The 16,018-nt window shown below is 43.1% G+C and overlaps 1 protein-coding gene across 14 annotated transcripts in view; it reads right to left on the reverse strand.

Moving 5' to 3' along the window:
• Positions 1 to 16,018, reverse strand: part of PLAGL1 (PLAG1 like zinc finger 1) — a 66,316-nt gene that overhangs the window by 13,182 nt on the left and 37,116 nt on the right. For 2 of the 14 annotated variants that reach the window (XM_033101215.1, XM_033101295.1), the window contains exons 5-7: positions 12,713 to 12,744; positions 11,763 to 11,975; positions 8,303 to 8,376 (exon numbers count right to left, since the gene is read on the reverse strand). The gene's annotated coding sequence lies outside the window, so the exon portion shown is untranslated. The other 12 variants (XM_033101195.1, XM_033101287.1, XM_033101186.1 and 9 more) reach the window with 9 other exon arrangements.

Raw genomic sequence — 16,018 nt, forward strand, 5'->3', positions numbered from 1 at the left:
AGTTACTCCCTGCCAGACAGAGGAATGAGCTCTCTTTCCTCATGGTGAGAGAGTAAAACTGGGAGACCCCTGAGGAAGTGATTATAAAAGTCCAGGGGAGACCCCAGTGGCTTGGGCTAAGGTGGCTGTGGTGAAGGTAAAAGTAGATCACTAAAATCCGTGGCTAAATGAGAAAGAGAAAAATGTGTCTGGTGAGACCCTGGCTCCACAAAAGGTGAGAGCTTCTGAGCTCCCTCCAGAACTCTTCACTCAACGGCCTGCTAGACATCTCCTCCTTAATATGACTGCAACAATTTGCCCCCATGTGTACTTGCGGGTGGGAAGCACTGACTGACCTGCCCCTCTGTTCTGCTCTGGGAAGCACCCTCTTACACCTCGCCACCTGCTCCCCCACAGCCTCCCGAACAATCAGGTGTGCTGCCTACTGACTCTTAAGTGTCACCTTGAGAGACTTCATTTTCTTAACCTAGTGACTACACTCTTATTTTCTTAGCAGGTAAACAAGTGGTGTCTGACTTAGCAGTCCTAAGAAAACTAATTCTAAGCCATTAATAAAAAGCTATGAAGCAACCTGAATTACCCTACAGAACCCATCAAAAGTCTCATAAATGTGGGCATCAGGTACCTCTGGAGGTGGGGGTGAAATAAAAGCAAGAGTGCTTAAAGTCTATTAGCCTTCTGAGACACTCCCAGTGGAGGGCATGCGAGCGGGTACCATGCTGGCACAGGATGAATTAAGTGGGAGTTTGAACACTTACCCTTTTTGGCTATCAGAACACCAGTGACCAGGCCTGCATCCTCCAAGGCAGGAGATTAAAGGAGTCTTCCATGGGAAAGTTGACCATCCCAAAAGAAAAGAGCTAACAAAAAGGACAAACGGCAATCTCAAGGCTTTCCCTGCCTTACCCCACAAGGAAGCCTTGTAAACATGCCTTATCTAAGTGCACAAAGCTTCCATCAGCTTTTAATGGCTCCACCCATAAGTCAGCAAGCAGCAGAGGATCACCAGAAATCAAAAGCAAGCATCTGATAGGAAAAACTAGCAAAGAACAAACCAAAAAAAAGCAACTAGGATAAAGAAAAAAAACTCTATTGAGAGAAGAAAACTTCAGAAACAATTACCATTAATATCCTAGAGAGAGAAAGAAATCCCTAAAAAAACAGGATTTTTTTTTTTCTTTTTAAAGAAACAACAGCAAAAAAGGCAGTGGCTAATGCAAGAGTCCAGGGACAGGCACTAGAGTCAAACTTGCTGAGTTAGCATTTGAGAATCTGTATGTGTAATAAACTCCCCTGGTGATCCTTAGGCCCCTTTATGTTTGCCAGAGTAGCTTCTTTTGGGGGTATATGCTATTTTCACATGTTTGCTAGTCCTAATGCTCAATGATGATTAATACCATGGAGCAAGCAACCTTTTATAATCCAGTTAATATAACCTAGAAACTAATTAACAGTAAAATCATTCATAAGTTAAATGGTCAAAATATGCACCATCAAACTAAGAAGCAGGAAAGAGGAGATAATTTTTAAGTTAATGAAACCTTCATCAGATGATAAAAGTATCTATTATCACTGCTTCTTGTTAAATATTTGTACTAGAAGTTGTATACCATACAATAAAGCATTAAAAAGAAACAAAAGATATAAAATTGGAATGGCATAAATCTTTCATTATTTACAGATGACTGCCTACAAAGAAAACTCAAGAGAAGCCACATATAAAATATCAGAATTAGAAAGTATGGCAAGATATTTAGTTATGAAAATCAAAATACAAAATCAACTGTATTTCTGAATGCCAGCAAACAAAAATATAAATTAAAATACCATATACATTACCACAAAACAAAGATATCTAGAAATAAATCTAACCAAAGATATACAAAATATTTACAGAAAAATTATAAAACTATACTGAAAGACATTGAAGAAGACCTAAATGAATGGAGAAATATACCATGTTCATGAACAGGGAAATACAAAGAATTATTGTACTATTGTCAGTTCTCTCCATATTTATGTGTTAATTCAATGAAGTTCTAATAAAAATTCAACAGGGCTCTTTGTTGGAACTTGACAAGATCATCCTAAATTTTTTATGAAGAGCAAAATGTCCAAGAATAGCCAAGACGTTCCCAGTTCTACTGGATCATTCTCATCATCACACAAACAGACCATGATTTCTCTCAGAAAAGAAAAAGGTGAAAGGCAGATAAAAAATTAAAAAAAAGAGAGAGCTACAGTAATTAAGGCAGTATGATATAGGCACAGGATTAGACAAGTGGACCAATGGAGTAGAATGAATAGCCAAGAAATTGACCCACTCCTGTATAGAAAATATACGACAGGGCTGGCATTGCAATCACTGGGGAAAGAACGGACTACTTAATAATTTGTTATCCATATGGAAAAAGAGGAAACTGGATTCCTATCATACATCACATATTAATTCCAGATTACAGGCTTAATGTTTAAAATGAAATTTTAAAACTTTAGGCAAGAACAAAAATAAAATACGAAGGCATTTCACAGAAGGGGAAACTCAACAAACAAATCAAAATATGTACAATATTATCCAGGTTAGATTTCTTGGTCCATCATTAAAATGATTTCCCTTGTACTTTCTACTCTGTGGGCCTTGTCTCTTCATTGTACTTGGCTGGCAAAACTCAAATCCTCATTGACCTATTTAATCCCTGACCATCCCCACCCCTAACCCATTCCTTATGCCCCCATTCCGTGCCTTTTTTTTTTCTTTTTCATGCACTTACACATCTGACATTTCCTGTTTTAGTTCTTAACATCACCCCCACCCACCCAAACACAGTGCAGTGAAACTCAATTTTTAAACCAACCAGATTGGCAAAAATAGAAAGTCAGGCAAAACCAACTAATGGAAAGAGGCGATACATAAGACGGGGGTCACGAACAGGACATGTGCCTCTAAAGATGCCCTTCCTTAGGAATTAACAGATATGATACTATTAAATATGTGAAAAAAGTGAAAATAATTAAAACTCAAGGAGGGTAAAGAACACAGTTGTGTAGGGAGTGATCATGTGTTGCTTAGGAGATCAAGAGAGGTGTCATGGAGAAGCCGAAGTTAAAGCTGAGCCTGCAAGTATACCTAGTGTCCAGCGGAGAGGTGGTCAGTTTCAGGCCAAGAGAATGAATCAACACAGGACACGTGAAAAGAAGTGGCTCAGTATGATTGGAATATGAAGCAAATATGGGGGCACTGTGGACAAGCAGGCTGAAGAGAGAGACAAAGACCATTCGCAAAGGGTCAGTGATGTACTGCTCCATTCCACTAGGTGGGCTTTTTTGTGGTAATACTTAAGCAGACTGTCTAACCTACTTAGGCAAGGCATCAGGGAGGTGGGGAGAGAAGCAGAAGTAGGTAGGGAATGCCAACACAACACTGTCTCGATGAGAATGAGAAGCAATGGGAAAGGCATAAGCACAGGAATCTAAGCCTCAAAGAGCACAGAAGATCTAGAGAAGCCAAACCACAAGGGGCAAGGACGACCGGTGACGAGGGAGCTGGGCAACAGGAATCCTTCATAAGCAACAGACTTGTCACTTACAATAATTATGGCAGGGACGTGTAAGATACTGGAGAGTGGCGGGACCTGGGGTAGTGAGACCAATTTGGCTTTTGCCATATCTCAGAAGAGATAACAGTGGCCTGGAAAGGAAGAGAGGGCAGGTTGAAATGACACTTTGTAAACAGACCAGTTAGATTAGGACTAAGGTTAGGTTAGAGAAAAGAGGTGACAGTGGTGGCAGACAGGGAAAGGGAGGATGAGTCCCAGATGAAAAATCTAGCAAAACATTGGAGTTAGGAGTTTAGCTTTAGATGTGTTGAGTTTAAGGTGCTTAACGAGCATTCAAGCCAGCAAGGAGACCTACAGAATGGGGGAGGGGCTGAGGTACTCTTGTAGACCAAACAGAGCAAACGATACTCTTTGGCTTCAGGGAAGTAGACACCGTTGTGAAGCTGGCTTCTATGAGTGACTTCATAAATTACTCTTGAGCTCTACATGGGTGGCCTCAGATGCTGTCAGGAAGCTCACATGATCACCAGGGTCTGTCCTTCCCAGAGTGGTTTGGTGAAACAGGTTGTCCTGGGGGTGAGGAGGAATTTGTTTTCTTTACGGCAGGCTGCAGCTAGACTGATCCTCCCTTAGGATATCTGTTCTGCATTGTGGAAAAGGGTGGAAGCAGGCTTGTGGGGACACGTAATTCTGAGGCTCCAAGGACAGAAGAAGCCTTCTGCCTCTCAATTCTCCCAGTTCCTTTTGGGTAAGACAGTGTAGTGACAAGTCTATGGTGGTAAAAATGAGCAAAATGAGAATTAAGTTTGCACTAGAAAAACTGGATAAGCTGTTCCAAAATAATTTTTAACTGGTGATAGTATAAAATAAGACCCTAAGAGCTCAAAATCCATGTTTGGTTGCCCGCTCTCCTAAAAGAAGGTAGGCTTTTTACAGGTGGGACCCTTTCTTTGTTATGTTTAGCAAACTGACGATAATACCTAACCTATTTAATAGTCCAGGCTAGCCACTCTGGTCTATACAGAAGTGGGAAGAGGAAGGTAGGAAGAGAAGAGGTAGAAGCAGGTAGAGAATGCCCACAGAACTCTGTCTCTGCTGGAATGAGAGGAAGCCCTAAGAAGCAATGGAAAAGGCAGCCGCCCAGGAACGGGAGCCTCAAAGAGTCACAGAAGACTGAGCGGTCTGTGAGCACCCTAGCCCCCTCCCCTCAGCTGGACAGAGTGGATGCCAGGGGCTTGCACAGCGTGGCTGTCCCCAGACAAGGCCAAAGCACTTCCACGGCATAATACCCCTCTGGGAGAAAGGAGGGAAGGAAACATCTTCACAGATTTTTAAATCTTCCACACTCTTACTCTCCCCACCACATGCACTGTATTTTTAAATACAAACATTTAGGAAGAAATATCAAACGTCTACAAACAAGTGTTTGTAGAGAGGCAAGTGTGAAGTCCAGGATTGGTTCTCCAACTGACATGGAATGGACCTTGTTGTAAGAAGACTAGTAAGGAACTCGAGGTAGCACGGTGGGGGTGAGAGGTGGAGAGCCGTCCTGAAATCCAGACAAGAGCCTCTGGTATTAGAAAATTTTCTACTCCTTAAAGTCAGTGACGGGGACTATTTCTTTGTGACAGCTGAAAATAGATCCCCCTCCCCCCTCCCAGCAAATCCTCAGCGACTGGCTTTAGGCCCTTTTAGGATAGGCTTCTATAGCTGACAGCCGTGATCTCTTTTCCTGGGACTCTAAGAGTAGGGCACGGAGGAACCAAAACTACCTAATTAGCGACAGAGCCTATTGTCCTAATACGGTCACCATTCTAGGGAAAAGAAAAGCCTGGGTCCTTCCCAGGAAGTGTGTGAGGGTAAAGGCTCAACTGAGAAAAGAAACAAGAAAAGCAGACTGGTCACATTGGTGACGGGAAGCCAGATTCATGAGTTAAACATCTCTTGAAGAAAACTTAAAAACTATATGAGATGTGGGGAAAATGCTCAAGACTTGGGTGGACTGTTTGATCCTAAAACAACAATCTCTCTCAATAAACAGAAAAAGCTCTGAAAGTACAGGTAACAATATGCCAGCAGAGTATCTCTAGGGGGTGGAATCAAAGATGACTTTTCTTTGTTTTTCCTTTTGGAATATCTGTACTGTCTAAATTATGATAATGGCGACTTAGGCTGAGTCTAGGAGTGTGCCAGGTGGACACACAGGAGGCGGTGTGTGTCAGGCAGAGAGAACACAGAAAAGCAGAGGCAGGAAGCAGCACAGGGTATCGAGTGCCTGCCGCGGGGCTGCAGTCCGGCTGGAACGCAGGCACACGTGTCAGGGGACAGGAGACTGGCCTGGACAGGAGGCAGCGCCCCAAACACAAACGGTCCCAGGAACCAGGCAATCTGGGCTTATCCTACAGGGAACCAGGAGCCAGCGAAAGTGAGGACGGCTCATCAACAGATCACTTTACACAGGAAAACAGTTACAAGCAATCACTTTTCCCTCCCCTACCGATAGCTTCATTACCCTGAGGGCATAGCCGGTTAAAACGTACTGTTTTGAAACTCTAAATGGTTCTTTTTACACAAGGTGAGCCTGAGACCAAATCTGATTACCCAAATGGACACAAATGTAATTGGCAGTTTTAAGTGACAATTTCTGCTTGTTTTTTTTCCAAGCCTTTTCAATGGATGGGCACCTAGAACTCTCTTTACTATAAACTGTGTACACAATTAAGAGAGAAAGTGAAATGGCTGCCCCGGGTCCAAGCTCACTCCCTTTCCTCTGCAAGTACGTCTGCCCACCTCTGAGGCCACATGCCTTACTTATTAGACACAACACTACACGATGCTTGAGCGAGGATGTCCACTTTGCCTTCCCATGTCACCTCCAATAAATTCAAATGATGCAAAGCAAATTGTTCACCCAGAAATACTTAATTTGAAATAGGAAAAGATTTATCACTGGTCCTTTAGGATGACCCCGGTTTTCCCTTTCTCTTTTGAAGATGATAAAGATTTCATCAGGTTTCCATCTTAAAAGGAAATGACACTAGAGAGACAAGGCAACTTTTCCAAGGTCCCGCATTGGCTTCTCTGAAAGGGAGAAAGGAATGTCAAGGAAATGGGGGAGAAAGCTTAAAAAGAGAGGACACAAGCAAGCAGGGCCTCCTCTCCTTTTCACCTTAACTCTTTTCTCTCCCCCATTCACAGCTTTAGGGCCTTTGTTTGTTTAACAAACCATTACAATTATACCCAGTTCAATGGGAGGAATGCGCACTCTCTAAGGAGCTGTCCTGGCGATCCACATGTGTGGTCCATCCCACAGCCCATCCACCGGTGGCTTCAATGTGCTGCTCTGTGCTCCTGGCGCCCTGGAGGCCGGGCACCTTGCTTACAACAAGCCTCAATTTCCCACCGCTGCATGCTTGCTGCTCCTTCCCAGTAGCCTATAGCGATGTCTCCAGTTGGGCTTCCTTTCCTGCTTGCCTCGCGATTGTCCTGTCCGTCCTGCCTGGGCTTGTCCCACTCTGCTCCTCAGATGGACGCTGCCTGGCGTGCTAGCTGCCCCCTACGTGTCTTCAGCCCACAGACTCACCACCGAGCACTGGGCAGACACATTCCAGGATCTTACTGGTTATCAGGCCCAGTCTTCTAATGTCAATCACCCAGCAAACAGAAGATACAACGGCAAGATTCTGCGCCCCCCAACTCCCACAATTAGAACTGCGAGTGCCTTGCTCAGTGCCTAGTAGAGATAGACTGGTGTCGGGATAAATTTCAATTTCTTGGCCAATAAATCAAAATATTATTTAGTAACATTATATTTCAAAGGGAACCAAAATAATATTTAGCAAAACAACAAGGTACTTCAGTTGAGCTCAGAAAGCCCTCTCATGCTATTCTGCCTAATAATTTCCATCTGCCAGCCCCGTGAGATGGGCAGCAAGGCATTTTTATCCCCAGCTAACAGATGAGGGAACCCAGGTTCAGAGACTTTAGTTTTCTACCCATGGGCACTGGCGAATAGGTCCTGCAAGTACTGAGCTATACAAAGCCAAGGACCGGCACTCAGTAAGTGCCCTGAAAGTGTCAGCTTCCGTTAACCATTACTGATGACACAACAGTGACCAGAGGCCACACCCAGGTGTTCAGAGCTAAGCGGAGTGCTCTTTCCACTTACACCTTGCCATCCCCCTAGCTAAGCTGTCTGCAGAGCAGCAGACTTCAGCAGTAGCTTTTACTACAGTATTTCCACAGAAAGCCTCAGCACCTGTCGCTGGATTCCCTAGCATACTGGTCTGAGAGCAGCATCTTCCTCAGGCTTATCAGTCAACATCTTCTGGAGAGGGAGGGCAACCTTTACACATCCTCTGTGTACACAGTTAGGAGTGTAGTCAGGGCAGCTTGAACGCTTCTGAACTGACAGAGTTGTCGGCAGAAAATCACACAGACCTCCAGATACTACGGGGATGTGGACGGGGGCCAGCAGAGGACATGAAAGGTTGCGAATTGCATCCTGATTCCCTGAAATGTAGAGTGTACGAATGCATTTTAAAAAAGAAAATGTTCCAAAATTCTGCTCTGAAATATTTTTGCAGTTTGAGGGGGAAACGTATTTATTCTGCACTATCACCTTTTTTTGAAGTACCTGGAACCTCCCTCGTGTCCTTGCCTAATATTACTACATGTTTCCAAACACTTATTAATAAACATGCCCAGAGAGAAATCATTGTAAAAAGGTACCATCACTTGCGTACCTACGCGATGACAGAAAACGTCAGCTTCCAGGTGGTCATGGAGTCCTCTCAGACGCTTGTTTGAGGGTTCAAACCTGTAAGAAAAGATCTTGCACATCTTCAGTGAATGAAACTAGGAAAACATTCCCCTTACTTCCCCCGCCCCCATTATCCTGCAACTGGAGCTTCACTTCAAGAGCACACAAAGCTGATACGGGGTGTAAAGGAGATTTTCTGCTGCTTTTTCATGCATTTTAATAAATAACAGATCACTTTTAAACTTTAAAATCCTGTACATAATACCTCAGTAGACCGACTACCCTTTAATTTGAAAATATCTCAGATATATATCATGGCAAAAGTCTTAAACATTTAGACCATCACATATATTTAAAAGGTGTGGTAATATTATGTTGTAACTTAAAAAGATTTTCAATATTTCACATAATCTTGCTCAAGAAGAGCTTTAAGTATTTCTATTATATCCTTTGCCCTACTTGCAACTGATTAGGAAAAAACCCTGAAATTTTCTCCTGCTTTCTGTAAGTGGGGGGCGGGGGGGAAGCCCATACAATTGCTTATATAAAATATTCAAAATAGCACTCAGAGGAAACGGAATTTTTTTAAATCAACAGTATTAGAATACCATAAAACAGGCATGCAAATCTATGCAATAACAGAACCTGAAACAAATTATGAATTGAAGAAAGTGAGCAATAACCAGTTGGCATTCATTTTCAACAAAAGCTTCATACACTCATATAGATAGATTTATCAAATGTGCAGGGCGAAAAGGCTGAAGGCTCCAAATTGAGTGGACAATTCAGTGGTTACCAAACCCAGCTGTGCATTAGGATACCAGGGAAATCTTTTGTACAGACTGACACAGCATCACTGGGGCCCTGGAAATTTCTTTTTCCACCAAGTCTTCAGGGCCGAGTCTGCAGCCAGCTTTGCACCACTGATCCTGGGTGAGCACTGGGAATCCAGTATCTCTGCTCTCCAATTAATTATAAAGCTTGGCTTCTTCCAACTCAGACTATTCCAACCAGTTGATCCTCTTAGGGGAAAAGCTTTTCAGGATTTTCTTACCCAGTACAAAGGTAAATCTATGATGAAACAAAGCCAATTATATCTCACCTAAGTGTTTTTTTCATTTGGTTGCCTGTTTTCTTCTCTTAATTTGATCAAAAAGGCTATGTCCGTTTATTTTGCATAAGAACATCCTTTTAAGTTAAAAATGGAAAAATTAAGGCCATTTTAGACAACTAAAACTTTAAAGTAACCCATTCAAATTCAGGGAAAAAACTGTAGGAATCATCCAGAGAATTTGTTTTAAATGTATTCTTTGCTTTGCATCTATAAACACTTCACAAATCATCTTCATGGTACACCTCTCTTCTCAAAATACTCAACATTTATCGTGGCCTCCAAAGGCCTGTAATTTTTTTTAAGGGCTTTAGAAAATATTAAAGCAAGAGAGTGAAATTTTTCTGGATGAGTCTTCGTTTGCTCCTACCCATCTCACCAAAGAACAATACCAATTTATGACTTCTGGAGGCGGGGGCTCTCTTGTGCTTCCCTAGAAAGGGTGCACATGACATGAAGTACGCAAACCAGGCAGTGGAGTAGCTCAGCTTCATTGTCAAAATATTCAAATTATCACTAAAAGAAAGCGATTCCTTTCTGAATTCAACAATCCTCCTTGGCCTCCGAGGGCTCACACAGGAGCTTATTCTTAAGCTGTTCAATGTAAGCAGCCCTAGTGAAAGAGGAGAACTCCGGCAGGGAGGAGATCAAGTCCCTCCACCTCTCCCACCTGCCATCTCAGCGCCAGTGTAATGCTTAAATAGTTAACAAGGCAACAGAGATCCTGAAAGCATGCGTGGCCCTGGGGAAAAATCCTGTGCAGTTATAGGACAATTCCTAAAGCGGAGAAGAGGCAGTGAGGAAAAATAACGTATTTAAGTTTCGCAGGATGCAGACTGCTTTTCAGGTCTGAATTGGAATTTCAAAATCAGAGAAAAAGGTTTTGATGCATCGACTATATTAAAAAATGTATATGGAAGGAAAAAAAGACCCTGTACTACTCAACATTCCTAAATATAGATCTTTCTGAGCTCTGGAGCAGCAAGAAAAATCACATTTTTTGAGGAATGGGGATTGGCTCCCAGTAGACAGGTTAGATGTAGTTAATTGTTTTAAATAAATGGGGAAATATTTGGGGGGAAATGATCTGTTTCTTCACCAATGACAAAAACTAAAGTTTCATGAATCTGGAGCGTATGATTTCTAGAATGCACTTCTTTGTTGTCCCAATATGTTTTTCTAGGCATGTGCTTCTGGGAGCAGCGTTTAAGAACGGTCTTTCTCTGTTAATGAACTGGTTTGGCCGCCTGCTGAGTATTCACTGAAACCAGAGTTGAACAAAGGGATTTCCCTCCAGTTTCAGCTCATTCACCTCTAGCTGCTCCTGCTTTTGCTTAAGTAAATTCTTCAGGCTGACTTTTTTATTTTTAATGATTTGAGGGGGAAAGAACTGGGCAAGCCCCAAACACTGGGAATTTTGCCTTGGTATTCAGTGAAAGACTCTCCTAGACTGAAGATGTACAGGTTCGTTTTTGAAAAGCCTCTCAAATAAGTTTTTAAACTTTATTTTCTACAGTCTGTAATTCCGGACGCAAAGGAGCCCAACAAATGTGGCAGATTACGGACACCTAAATCTTATTTCAATGAGGTGGACGGCAGGGAACAGTGAGATTACACCTCTGAGGCGGAGACCCTAAATGGATATTCCTACTTAGAGGGCATGTTGCAAAGGGTCCCTCGAAATGTGAATAGGTTTGTGGGCCTGGCTCCTGGCCCTCTATCTTCTTGCACAATCCCTGGGAGACCTTGTTCCTAACCCAAGGTTTCAAATACTTGAGGCCTCCCAAATATCTATCTTCAATCCTGAACTTTCTTTCAAATTCCAGACACTTTATCTACCTACCTCTAAACTTGATGTGTCACAGCACCCCTGAATGTCACCTGTGCTGAAGCATGGACTCCGCACGGCTAACTCCAGACTTGCTGCTTTTCCTCCAGCACTGCTGCTTTTGGCTACTGGCACCAATAGTAACAGCTACCATTTATTGGATGCTCAGAGGTGATGACCATTGTCTTCATCACTTTACTCAATACCCTCAACAACCATGAGTAGGAGGTGTTAACCCCATTTTACTTGCAGGGAAACTGAGGCTTAGAAGGTACGCTAATGTGCCCCTGGCCGCACCACCAGCAGCAGCCCACACTCAGGGATCTGCATCTTACGTGATTTCAGAGGCCATGTTCGTAACAGGTCAGTCTCCTCACCTTGTCACATCCCAGCCTCTCCACAGTCAGAAAGTCTGGAGTCACACTAGATTTTTCTCACTGACTGTATCATCTATGAGCTTACTGTCTCTTAAATCTCTTTGTTTCTCTTAATGTGCATAGTTACCACTGTTTGGGTGATGTTTTGCCTTCATTACGGCCTCCAAACCAGCATGGCAGGACAGCTCTGGAACGTTAACTTTGTCCTCCCAACAGTTTTCCTTTCAAGCTCATCTAAAACAGGTGGCAGGGTTTGTAATTCCTTGTATTTTAGCCCAGATGATGGCAGAAGCAGTCTGTCTTCAACATCTAAACCCAATGAGGAGATTCTGCTCAACTTCTGGGACAGGAAAAGGAGAAAGCGGGTAAGAGGCTGACAAAAGACACTCTCCCCTCCACCCTTCCTGCCCCTGAACCTGGAAAGGAAAAAGGGGGCCCTTGCACAGCTCTGTTCCCCAAGGCAGTGTAGAACCCTTGAGAGCAGAGCTGGGTGGAGTGTCCTCAGGGAGGCCAGACCTGAGCAAGGGATTTCCAGCCTCCACTGGTGGCCTTGAGGCAGAGAGCTGCTGCAGGGCTTCAAGAGACCACTACTGTCATATGCCAAGGGCCAGAGGCAAGTCCCTCACCTACCAGGTGCCATGGAAATCTCCAGGTTCTAGGACATAGTCCATGAGGGAAGGGAAGACTCCTGAGAATGACTGCGATGAAATTCCCCTGATGAAATTCCCCTCGAAGCTGCCCAAATCGGGGCTGGAGTGTGAATTCAGATAGTTAGGGGCAATAAAAGGGGGATACTTCCTGCATACTTGAAGTTGTGGAGTGAGATGCAGATTTGCAGGCTGCCTCAATAAGGTGCTAAGAATCTTTGACTAGTGCACGCCTGTGCTTATATAAACGAGCCTCAACTGCTAGAATGGGAGCCAGATTACTTTTCAAAAAAGGCCACCCCACCCCTGTTGCAGAGTGGAGGCCGACTCTGCAAAGGCACTGGTGGTCTGGGAGGGGCACTTGTGTGCTTTAGGACCCTGTGGCAGGTAGAGAAGGAAGGAAACAAGCAGACATTAAGAGTTTACTCACAAGATTAACTCCTCTGATTCCTATGCAAATACCTAGAAAGGGAGAGGCAGACAAAGTTATCTTTAAGGCCTTTATCTTAAACTCCAAATTGCTTAAAAAAACAAAGGAAAAAAATGGAAGTCTACCAGGAAGAGGAAAGAGAGAAGCCACTGCTGCTAGTCTTGAGGCGCAGGACAGCCCTGCTTCCCAAGCCTGGATGTACCTCCCAGACCAGCAACCTGGGACAGGGAGTGGGGTTGTGGATTTCCATAAGATGGAAATGATAGTGCGCTGGAAACGGAGGTGGTTTGGGGGAGGGGAGTCCTGCCCTAGGAGAAAGGACAGAAAACCTTAATGCGACAAAGTTGTTGATTCACAGATGTTGCAATAAGGTAGGCACTTGTGGCATCGAGTTCAATAAATGTCTAAGGGGGTTCAGACTTTGAGGTCAGTCATGTACTCAAAGTAAATTCCATTTCAGTTCTGTGGCTGAATGTCTGAGACCTTCAGGTGAGGCTTACAAAGACCCAGCTGCAAACTGGAGGATTCTAGGTAAGCCGAGATATAGCAGCCATTATTCAGAGATCAGAACTTTTAGAATAGAGAGCTCAGGCAGGAAGAACGTCAGATGTACAAGAATTAGCAACCAGGAAATCCCATTTTCCTGCCACACGAGCTCCCACTACGTCTGCCCGGCCTGTGGAACACACGTCCGGGGGGGAGATGGCCTTGAGAGAGGAAGAGCTACCGGGGACCACGTACCCTGTTGCAGATGCAGAGTGTGCCGAGACAGTGCCCTCTCTGCTTTAGTTATTAGGAAGGTGCGTCTCTCGTACTAAATTGAAGAGAACTTGCAGGGAGGGAACACGGAAGCGAGGGTGCATTAAGCAAGTAAGCAGACAACCAGAGCACCCAGCGTGTGGGGCCACTCTGGTCTCACAGGGGTCTGGCCTGTTGACAGTCGCCTCTCTTCTCACACCAGACAGGTGAGGCCCACAAGGGAAGAGAGAGGAGGCAGGTAATGAACACCCACATGGCCCCTCCCCAATCTCCACCATCTGACATGAGCAACATGGACAGGACACTACTTTCCAATCTGCGGTACCCCGAAAACTCAGTGGGGAGGAGGTGGGGTGGGGGAGGGTGGGGAGGTATGCCAGAGAATGGAGGACGAGGCCACTCTATTGGCCAACACTCCATTTTCACGCGGCTTCCCTTAAAACTACTACCAGCCGGGTGAGGAAGAAGCCTGGAGTCAAGTTAGGTCAGTGGAAAGGGACATTTCTACATCCTGGAGACTGAGAGGCACACTGGCTCCTCAGTCTCTCTCTGTTTGCAGACGGGCTCTCCTTCATCCTCATCACAATGCTGCTGTCACAGCGATTCTTCTAACATGCAAATATGCTCCTGTCACTTGGCTGTTTGGAATTCTTCAATGGTCCCATGAGTTTCTGTCAATTGCAACCGAGAGTCCTGACTAATAAGAATCACTGAAAGTTTTTAATCAGGAGAGCAATATGCTCGGGCTTTTGTTACAGAAAGAGACCTCAGACAGCAGACATACAGATTATGCTCCTGCATTTATCCATTATATACATTAAAATCAGTAAAATGCTAATTCCCTTGGAAAAACCCTCACAAAAAAACAAACAAAAAAGAGGTGCACAAAAAAGAACAAATGCAATAACTGAACACTGAAGTTTCTCTACAAAACTCTTTACAGAGAGTTCTAAATCTTCCCTGAATTGGCCCTAACAACACTCTTGCACACTCTGAGTTGAATATACAGGGCAAATGAGAACCATTTTAGGGAAACAATATGAAATGATCATCTTAATGGGGTTCTAATTTACACGTTGGTTGTGTGTGTGTCTGTTTTATGAATCACTTTTAATCCCTATGCTCAAACAAAAAGGAAAACATTACCGTGGTAAATGCTACACAATGGATCAATTAGGTTATTCCTCCAAATAAAGTACACTTTATTGTAATATAAACATACATAACTCCTACCGGTATTTTAAACACACTGAGAAATGTGCTTTATTTACTAATTTTAACAATAATATTTAACACTCTCTTATCTTATGACTCCCAGTTGCCTTCATTTTAACTTATTTGTTCAGGGAGTCAGGAAGTCAAGAAACTGTAATGATATTTCTTAGTAACCTGTCTCACCTAACAGTGGTAAGATAATGTGTTTTATTCTCCTTTACTCCATGATGTGAGAAGCATACTCTATTTAACACCCACTAGGTTACGCTCCTATAGTTAGTTTAAAAAAGACAATAGTCTGCTAAATACAGATAGGTATACCTTGAAGATACTGCAGGTCAAGTTCCAGACCATTGCAATAAAGGGAGTCGTGATCTTTTTGCTGGTGGAGGAGTCTTGCCTTCACCTCGTAAAAAATGCAACATCTATGAAGCAACACTAAAGCAAAGTGCAATAAGTACAATCTAAGCAAGAGGGGGTGGCAGAGTAGAAAGAGCACTGGCTTTGGGGTCATATGGCTCTAGGTCTGAAAACTGGCTCTGCTATTTGCCTGGTATGTAACTGGAGGCAAGTTCCCTAACTTCTCTTTCTGGTGACATCTCTCCACCTTGCAGAGCTGTTAAAAAAGATTCTACATTATATATCTACCAATAGAGGCACAACAACTGGTGCAGAGTCTAAAGTATATGTACAAAGTAGACAGGGCCTGTTAATAAGTATTAAGAACGATTTTACACACAGGGTAAGTTCACAATTAGAAAACATTAAGAAAATTCTTCAGAATACAATATAACAGAAAAAGTATAAATTATTGATTCACTTCAATAATCTTCTCTAATTCGGATCATCACAATATATAATTCCATTTCCTGACATGTACTTGTAAAAGAAATTTGTAATTATTTTCACCATGTTTCAAGGATTTGTATGACATATATTTGAAAGATTTCTAAATTATCATGCAGTATAATATTATTAGCTGTACTTTTAATGGCAATACCACATTTAACTAGAGAAAACAATCACAAAAGGGACTGGCGTGAACTGGTCTTACCTGCATCATAAAGTTATTCAAATGATATACAGAAGAGATTTGAGCATTTTCAGATTTTGCTAGAATTTTCCTTTTGGATATGTTGGTGGGGCAGGGGACTAGTTTCAATTAGAATCATTTGGAGAACAGGAATTTAAACAAACACATCTAGTATTCTCTTCACTTTGGCCTTCCACCTGGGGCAGCTGTGGATAGCCTTTCTAGAAGCCAGCCCCAAGAGCAAAATAAATTTGGAAGTGGTTTATCTAGTGAGACGTTTAGAAAAAAACAATTCAAGC

This window comes from Rhinolophus ferrumequinum, chromosome 3, assembly GCF_004115265.2.
Source record: "Rhinolophus ferrumequinum isolate MPI-CBG mRhiFer1 chromosome 3, mRhiFer1_v1.p, whole genome shotgun sequence".
NCBI lineage: Eukaryota > Metazoa > Chordata > Mammalia > Chiroptera > Rhinolophidae > Rhinolophus > Rhinolophus ferrumequinum.